The sequence below is a fragment of the Marmota marmota genome, unplaced genomic scaffold, assembly GCF_001458135.2.
Source record: "Marmota marmota marmota unplaced genomic scaffold, marMar, whole genome shotgun sequence".
NCBI lineage: Eukaryota > Metazoa > Chordata > Mammalia > Rodentia > Sciuridae > Marmota > Marmota marmota.
Genome location: NW_025999960.1, coordinates 3693126 through 3702451, shown reverse-complemented (window position 1 = coordinate 3702451; position 9326 = coordinate 3693126). Strand labels below are relative to the sequence as shown.

Genomic DNA, 9326 nt, shown 5'->3' with positions numbered 1-9326 from the left:
ATCATCCAGCGTCATTGGGATTTTAATAGGAATTGCATTAAATCTGTATAACAGACTTGGTAGTATGGCCATTTTGACAATATTAATTCTGCCTATCCAAGAGTATTGGAGATCTTTCCATCTTCTAAGGTCTTCTTCAATTTCTTTCTTTAGTGTTCTGTAGTTTTCATTGTACAGGTCTTTTACCTCTTTTGTTAAATTGATTCCCCCAATTTTTTTTTTTTAAGGCTATTGGGAAATTAGTTTTCCTAATTTCTCTTACAGTGAGTCATTCCTTATGTATAGAAGTACATTTGATATATGGGTATTGATTCTATATTCTACTACTTTGCTGAAATCATTTATTAGTTTTAGAAGTTTTCTAATGGAATTTTTTGGATCTTCTAAATATAGAATCATGTCATCAGCAAATAGTGATAGTTTGAGTTCTTTTTTTTACTCATATTCCTTTAATTTCTTTTGTCTGTCTGATTGCTCTTGCTAGATTTTCAAGAACTATGTTGAATAGAAGTGGTGAAAGAGGGCATCCCTGCTTTGTTCCAATTTTTAGAGAGAATATTTTCAATTTTTTCTCCATTTAGAATAATGTTGTCCTGGGGCTTAGTATAGATAGCTTTCACAATGTTGAGATATATTCCAATTATCCCTAGTTTTTCTAGTGTTTTGAAAATGAAGGGGTGTTGTATTTTGTCAAATATTTTTCTGCATTTATTGAGATAATCATCTGATTCCTATCTTTAAGCCTATTGATGTGATGAATTACTGATTTCCATATGTTGAACCAACCTTGCATTCCTGGAATAAACCCCAATTGATCTTGGTGCACTATCTCTTTAGTGTTTTTGTATGCAACTTGCCAGAAATTTTTCTTTTTGGTGCTAGGGATTGAACCCAGGACCTTGTGCATTCAAGACAAGCACTTTACCAACTGAACTGTATCCTCAGCCCTGCAAATTGCCAGAATTTTATTGAGAATTTTTGCATCTATGTTCATCACAAATATTGGTCTGAAATTTTTGTTTCTCAGTGTGTCTTTGTCTGATTTTTGTATCAGGGTTATACTAGCCTCATAGAATGAGTTTGGCAGGGTTCCCTCCTTTTCTATTTCATTGAATACTTTGAGAAGTATTGGTGTTAATTCTTCTTTGAAGGTCTTGTAGAACTTGGCTGAGAATCCACCTGGTCCTGGGCTTTTCTTGGTTGGTAGGCTTTTTTTTTTTTTTTTTAAAGAGAGAGAGAGAGAGAGAGAGAGAATTTTAATATTTATTTTTTTAGTTTCGGCGTACACAACATCTTTGTTTGTATGTGGTGCTGAGGATCGAACCCGGGCCGCACGCACGCCAGGCAAGCGCACTACCGCTTGAGCCACATCCCCAGCCCCGGTTGGTAGGCTTTTGATGGCATCAGACCTTCCTTTCTTAAAGTAGAAGAATCTCCTCTTTGTCCTAGATGATTTAAATTGCACAAACATATGGTTTGGTAGAGGACAATTTTAATCTATTGTGATAGTACTTTCAATTTGGCAATTTATATTCTTTACTTCTGGAAATTTTTCTTTAATATTTTCATTGTGGATTTCTTAACCTATTTTTCTCTTCCTGAAAATCTATTATTTGGTGGCTGAACTTCATAAACTTCTTTTTTTCCTACTATTTTTTATCTTTTTCTCTTTTTGATATACCTAAAAATTATTTTTTCCTCAGTGCTGGGGATCAAACCTAGGGTTTTTTGCAAGCTAGGCAAATGTTTTACCACTGAATCACACCCTCAGCCCTGTACTTTTAAAATTTTATCTTTAAATATTTTGTTCAGTTTTCCCCCAGCTGCCTCAATCCCATCAGGCTTCAGTGGTACTGAGATGGGCCAGAGAGCAGCTGACATGCAGGGATAGCTTGAGTCTGTGTTCCTGGGTGAGCCAAGAAGGGGAGCCAAGGTGGTTGCATGCAACGGCTTAGCCATGAACAGCATGGACTGATGGTTGGAAGAGCAGGTATCTGTGGCTGTGATCTGACATTTTCAAGCTGAGACCTCTAACAAAAAAAAAAAAAAAACTTTTTTCAATTTCTCAATTTTGCTGATTGCCATCGCACAGACCTGTAATCCCAACTATAACAGGGGTTCACTTGATGCTTCAACTATATCCCTTGTGGCTTTGAAACTTACATGTGTTTTTCTTTTCTTCCTAATCTTTTCCTCCCTGATCTCATTGTCTCTGAATCACCTCTGTAAAAGCTCCCTGTTCCCACTAATGGGCAGAATCAGAGCCTTTGGGACAGGAGTCTCCTATGTTTCTCCTTTGCTAGCAAAGTAATAAACTTTCTTTTTCCTTTTTCCTCAAAATGGTGTCCTTGCTATTGGATTGGTACTGGGGACAAGGACCGAGCTTTCGGCAACTTGGGAGGTTGAGGCAGGAGAATCCCAAGTTCAAAGCCAACCTCAGCAACCTAGTTGTAAAGGACAATGGAAAAGCTCCGTAAACTCAACAAGCCAAAACAACTGTTTACCTGTCCGAGATTTTATTAGCAGGACCATAGCGGCCAGTCGCAGAAGAGAAGGGGGGAGGGAGGGGGAGAGAGAGAGAGAGAAGAAAGAGGGGGGAGAAAGAGAGGAGAGGGGGAGAGGGGGGAGAGAGAGGAAAGGGAGGAGAGGGAGTAAGACTAAGAGTAAGAGAACAAACATGAACAGGGTATTGATATTTATGGGCTTAACACAGGATGAGGAGGAGCAAGGCGAGTGGGCTGTTACTTCTTCATTGGCGGAGAGTTCTTGCCACTTCAGGGATTGGAGGTGCGCCATTCAAAGTTCCCGCCATTCACAGGGATTGGAGGTGACAGTTCGCGCGCCATTCAGTGTGTCATGGACCTGAGCTCCCAGAAGAGAAGTGTTCCAGGCACCATCTTTACCAATACTCTTGAGCTCCCAGAAGAGAAGTGTTCCAGGCACCATCTTTACCAATACTCTTGAGCTCCCAGAAGAGAAGCACTCCGGGCGCCATCTTTACCAACACTAGTAAGATGCTGCTTAAAATTTTAAAAAAGTGTGTGTGTGTGTGTGTGTGTGTGCGCGCGCGCTAGGGAAGTTGCTCAGTGGTAAAATGTCCCTGGGTTCAATCTCTCATGAAACAAAGGAAGGAAGGAAGGAAGGGAGGGAGGGAGGAAGGAAGGAAGGAAGGAGGAAAGAAAGAAAGAAAAGTTTTTTTTTCATTTGGTATCATGTCTTTGAGCTATAGATCTAGTGAGAGGACCTGGGTTCAATCCTCAGCACCATTAAAAAAATAGTAATAAAAAAGAAAAAGCTCTTAACATGTTTTTAGTTTATCTTTCTTTTTCTTTTTTTCTTTTCCTTAAAAATAATACATTGTTCTTGTTTTAAGAATTCGTATTTTCTCTTATCTTTCTCAAGACTGAGAAATGGAAAGCTAAGGAAATGACAATTTGCAAAACAGGTTAATGATTTCACAAAAGCTTGATTGCACCCTTGTGTTCAGGAAATATAAGACCACAAGCTGTTTCACAACCAGCCCTGCCTAGCCTATCAATGCAGTCACAGGCTCAACTCTGAAAATTCTAACCAATTTTTACCACCTCAACCCCACCCTTCCTTTCCACCCTTCCCCCCACTTCTGCTAACCCCATCCTAAAGCTATCCTTTGACTCCTCCCATAAAAAAATTATAAAATTAAGCAATTTCATTTGGTCATTGTCTCACTTACTTGGTACATATGTTACTTGTTCTTACCATAACGAAGTGTTCTATTTTTTGTTCTAGGCAAGTGCTCTATTACTGAACTGCATCCCCAACTCACACCACATTTTCCCGCATATTTTTGGTGTCAGGGATTGAATCCTGGGGCGCTTAAACATTGAGCCCCATCTCCAACCCTTTTAATGTTTTGAGACAGAGTCTTGCTAAATTGCTGAGGCTAGCTTTGAACTTATTATTTTTTTTTTAAAGAGAGAGAGAATTTTCTAATATTTATTTTTCAGTTCTTGGCGGACACAACATCTTTGTATGTGGTGCTGAGGATCGAACCCGGGCCGCATGCATGCCAGGTGAGCGCCCTACCACTTGAGCCACATCCCCAGCCCACTAGCTTTGAACTTACAATCCTCCTGCCTCAGCCTTCCTAGTTGCTGGGATTATAGGTGTGCACCGCTGCACCTGGCTCATGTCTCTTTTATTAATCCCACTACTGTCATTTTAGTAGTTTTAGGGAAAAATCAAGCTTAGACTGGTATTCTAAGAAGGACTTAGACTTTTTTTTTTTTTTTTGGATACTGGGAATTGAACTCAGGGGCACTTGACCACTGAGCCACATCCCCAGCCCTAATTTTTTAAAAAAATCTTTATTTTATATTTATGTAGTGCTGAGGATCAAACCTAGTGCCTCATCTCATGCATGCTAGGTGAGCACTCTACCACTGAGCCCTAACTCCAGGTCCCCCAGCCTATTTTGTATTTTATTTAGAGACAGGGACTCACTGAATGCTTAGTGCCTTGCTTTCTCTGAGGCTGGCTTTAAACTCACGATCCTCCTGCCTCAGCCTCCCCAGCCACTGGGATTACAGGCATGCACCACTGAGCCCAGCTAGACTGTTCTTTTGCCTGTGAATGTCCAAATATCCAAAGAAGTATAAAAAATTTGGAATCCCTGCCTCCATTCTCTATCTATCTCCTCTATCTCTTTGACCCTGAGTCACCTTGGATTCCAGGAACAAGGCCTAATTTTCAGAGACAGGAATTAGAGCTACCCTCAGGCAACAGCGACAGCTGATTTTCTCATCTTTGATAAGGCTCCTGCCTGACCAATCCTGAGAGAACGATGACTAGACCACACCCAGTCAAGAGCACCTCTTTGGCAGCTGTGGAAAAAAAAGCCTTTGGTTCTCAAGACCCCTCAAGTCTTACCCTTTTTTATAAAACCTCAAAGTTATTGTCAGTTCCTCAAAGACAGGGCTAAGGACATGGGTACCCTTGTCTTCCCAGTGTAGCTGTGTAACAGTGGTCCACTTTATGCTTTGAATACAGCTCTTGCTGCTCTGCCACCGCAACTTACTTTTAAAATGGACATGTTTCTTTCTCTTCCTCTCTCCCTACTCCTCCCTAATCTCTCCCCTCTCTAATCTCATAAAACGGGATTACCTTTTTTTTCTCCATTTTAGGCAAATTTATCTGTCCCTGAGTACACACCCACCATAGGAACAAAGTAATCCAGACTTTGGGAATGGTAAGGAAGATCTCAGAAATGACTATCTCCCAAACTAACAAGTGAATGAAAACTCCCAACAGAGAACACATGGAATGTAGTCTTTGAGTCACCTCAAAGCACCTAAAAGCTCCCTATTCCTTTTGATGGGCAGAATCACAGCCTTTGGGACAGGAGTCCCTTGTGTTTCTCCTTTGCTAGCAAAGCAATAAACCTTTTTTCTTTTTCTCAAAACTTGGGTTGGGGTCCTAGCCCAGTGGTAGAGCGCTTGCCTAGCATGCAAGAGGCACTGGGTTTGATTCTCAGCACTGCCTATAAATAACTAAAATAAAGGTCCATTGACAACTAAAAAAAAAAAAAAAAAGGCATCCTCATTGTTGGATTGGCACCAGGAACAAGAATTGAGCTTTCTTTTTTCACCATTACCTTTATGTTTTGTTTTTGAGGCCGGTGGCCCAACCTGATTTATCAGATCCTCACAGTCAGGTCTCTGGCCTAGGACCCTGGCTATGGTAAGGACTATCCACCTTCTTAACCCAGAATTCCTCCAATGTCTGCTTGCTTGCTTTCAATACAGGACCAATGTACCACTAACTCACATTCCCATTCCTTTTTACGTATTTATTTATTTTTTAAATTTGAGGCAGGGTCTTGCTACATTGCTGAGGTTGGCCTGAAATTTGGGATCCTCCTTCCTCAGCCTCCTGAGTCCCTGGAATTACAGGCATGTGCCACTGCACCAGGCTTTGATGCTTGTTTTCATCAGCTATGTGACCTGCTATTGGCTTTCCACCAGATACTTGTATGCGGAGTCCATAGTTTTATAAGGGCTTAGTCACTGATAGCCAAACTATTTTTAGGAACATTTACATAGGTGGTAAGATTAGGCAATAAAATGGTTGGCCTACTGAACCAAGAAGTTGTTTTTCTCATCTGCAAAATAATTGAAGGGTTTAGGAAACGATTGCTGGTTTTATCTTTTCAGAATAAAGCTGGTTATGGTAGCACAAACTTGTAATCCTAGTAACTCAGGAGGTTGAGGCAGGAGAATCTCAACTTTTGTAACAGTGGTTTGCTTTATGCTTTGAATATAACCCTTGCTGCTCTGCCATTGCAACTTATTTTTTAAATGAACCTGTTTCATTCCCTTCTCCTCCCAAATCTCTCATCCTCCCTAATTTCAGGACAGAATCACCTTTCTTTCCCATTTTAGGCAGAGTTAATCTGTCCTTGAGTACACATCTACCATAAGAACAAGTAATCTAGACTCTGGGGATGACACCAGAAGATCTCAGAAATGATTATCTCCCAAATTAAAAAGTGAATTACAATTCCAATTGAGAATACTTGGAGTGTATACAGCCTTTGAATCCCCTCTTTAAAAGCCCCCAGTTCCTGCTGATGGGCAGTGAAATGAAACAGAATCAAAATAACGCCATTTTGTTCTGACCTGACTCCGTTGTATGCTTGCTTAAAATATTTTCTTTTCAGCCTCCTGACATCTGTATCTATGTTGACGGTACAGTAGGACCTTCCCGTGTCCCTGACGAAGGCCTTGATGTATAACAAAAATGACTCCCAAATGTGTAATCAAAACAATTGTCTCATGTAATCAAAATATGTCTCAACAAACTCTTTTCTGACCTACATGTGCCTCAATTGTCCTTGTGGTTTTTGCCTTTATAAACTCTGTACTTATAAAATGCTGGAGAGTTCTTCGAGGTGCTAGCCTGCTCCCAGATGCTTGCCTGCTTGCTTATTAAATGACCTTTTCTCCTTTCAATTTGACTTAATATGTGTGCTGTTTTATAATTTTCATGCACTCAGTAAGAGGAAGAATCATAGGCTCTGGGACAGGAGTCCCCTGTGTTTCTCCTTTGCTTACAAAGTTTCTTAAAACTATGTCATCTTTATTGGATTGGCATCAGGACAAGGACCGGGCTTTCGGCAACAGTTTGAGGTCAACCTGGATATTTTCTCTAGACTCTAAATAAAAAGTAAAAATAGATGAAATAAAAAATTTAAAAAGGCTGCACTTGCCTGTAATCCCAGCAACTCAGGAGGTTGAGGCTGGAAGATCATAAATTCAAGGCCAACCTCAGCAACTTAGTAAGGCTCTAAGCAACTTAGATCCTGTCTCAAAGTAAAAAATGAAAAGGGCTAGGGATATAACTCAGTGACAGAGCATGTCTGGGTTAAATCCCAAGTATCATTAATAAATAAATGAATAAATAAAAACCGAAAATGTTGAATATAGTAAAAGTTTATTAAATTATAAACTCAAGATCTTAATTTATTCATTTTTTCATTAGAGAATTAGTATTTATTTTGTGTCAATCTTGATGCTATGTACCGAGGATACAAAGGTAAATAAAATATACATAATTGTAGCCCTTATGATGCATATTATATCTCTATGTAGAGATTTCTATTTTCATATTTGTTACTTTAGAGTAATAATAAAACCAACAAGCATGCCAGATGTCACTCTGAAAGTACCTTGCTCACCTGGTTCTGGGAAATGAACCTAGAGTCCTCCATGTGCTAGGGAAGCGCTGATCTACACCGCAGCTCCAACATATCTGGTGCTTGATCAAGTCAAACAGGAATGGAGTCCTCTCCCCTGCATACTTTCCAGAGAATTTTTTACTCCTTAAATTCCCTTTTGTAGATATCTCACAGATCATCTTGAGATTGTTAAAAACATTCCTTCTGTTGAGAGAATGAAATATCATTCATAAGTTAAATCTCTGCTTTTTAGTTGCAATAACATTCTAATCATGCTCTTTTTAAGATATGCATATTTAAGCCATGCATACATAGCCAGGGGTAGATTACACTTGTAATCTCAACAATTTGGGAGGCTGAGGCAGGAAGATTGCCTATTTGAGTCTAGCCATAGCAACTTATCAAGGCCCTGTTTCAAAATTAAAAATAAAAAGGGTTGGTTGGGAGCCAGGTGTATGCCACCAGCAGATCAGGAGGCTGAGAAGGAGGATCTCAAGTTCAAAGCCAGCCTCAGCAAAAGCAAGGCGCTAGGCAAAAAGCAAGGCCCTAAGCAATTCAGTGAGACTCTGTCTCTAAATAAAATACAAAATGGGACTGGGGATGTGGATCAGTAGTTGAGTGCCCCTGAGTTCAATCCCCAGTAACAAAAAGGTTGGGGATGTATTTCAGTGATAAAATACCACTGGGTTCAATCCCCAGTACCAAAAATAAATAAATAAATAAATAAACAAAGACATACACAAATATGTAAAAAAAGACTGGTGGGAGTTGGACACTCAGTGGTAAAGTTCTTTCCTATCATGCCAAAAGTCCTGGGTTTAATCCTTAGCACAGAAAATAAATAAATAACTTATCAAGTACAGGTATACCACAGGAATATCCAGGTAAAGAATTAAATGACTGCCAATAAATTTTAAATCTCAAATTTACATGTCTCCACACCTTTCCCTCCTGAATTAAGCACTACTAAATTTGATATTTTATCATGTAATTGCATATTTATATCATTTTACAATATACATATGAGTTCTTAAGCAGCTTACAGAATGGTTTGCATGGAATTTTACTTTGTTATCAATGGTACTATATTATACTTATTCAACTACAGCTTTTTAGTTTGAATCAACATAATATACCTAAGGATGAAAATGCCTAAATATATTTCATACTAAAATTTACTATGTGTTATCACTATGTCCTTCGATATAGATTTAGCAATTTACAATTCCATCTTTCATTCCCTGTAGTATTAGAGTCCCTGTTACTTCAAATGTTCCTCCAAATCTGATTGTCCAAATTTAAACTTTTTTGGTAGAATGACAGATTTAAAAATTGTATTGAATTTCTACTCTTATTTACATTTCCTGATAATGACACAGAATCTTTTCCTGTGTTAATTGACTATTTGTGATCCCCACTTTGATGTATATGTTAAGATTGCCAATTCCATGTTGGATTGCCTCAACTAAAGTCAGTCTGGGAAAGGGAAAGGGAGAATGCCTGGGATTATTCTAATGGTTGACTGGTAGGGGACTCTAGTAAAAAAAAAAAAAAAAAAAACCCTAAAAAAATCGTATAGCTAGCTGTGCATACTATGTACTATGCATGGTGG

General features: G+C 39.1%; 1 non-coding gene across 1 annotated transcript; it reads left to right on the top strand.

Moving 5' to 3' along the window:
* The first annotated feature begins 1770 nt into the window (after positions 1–1770).
* Positions 1771–2029, top strand: LOC125616704. The gene has a single exon (XR_007347448.1). It is a non-coding gene; the product is annotated as a small Cajal body-specific RNA 6 (non-coding RNA).
* The last annotated feature ends 7297 nt before the right edge of the window (positions 2030–9326 follow it).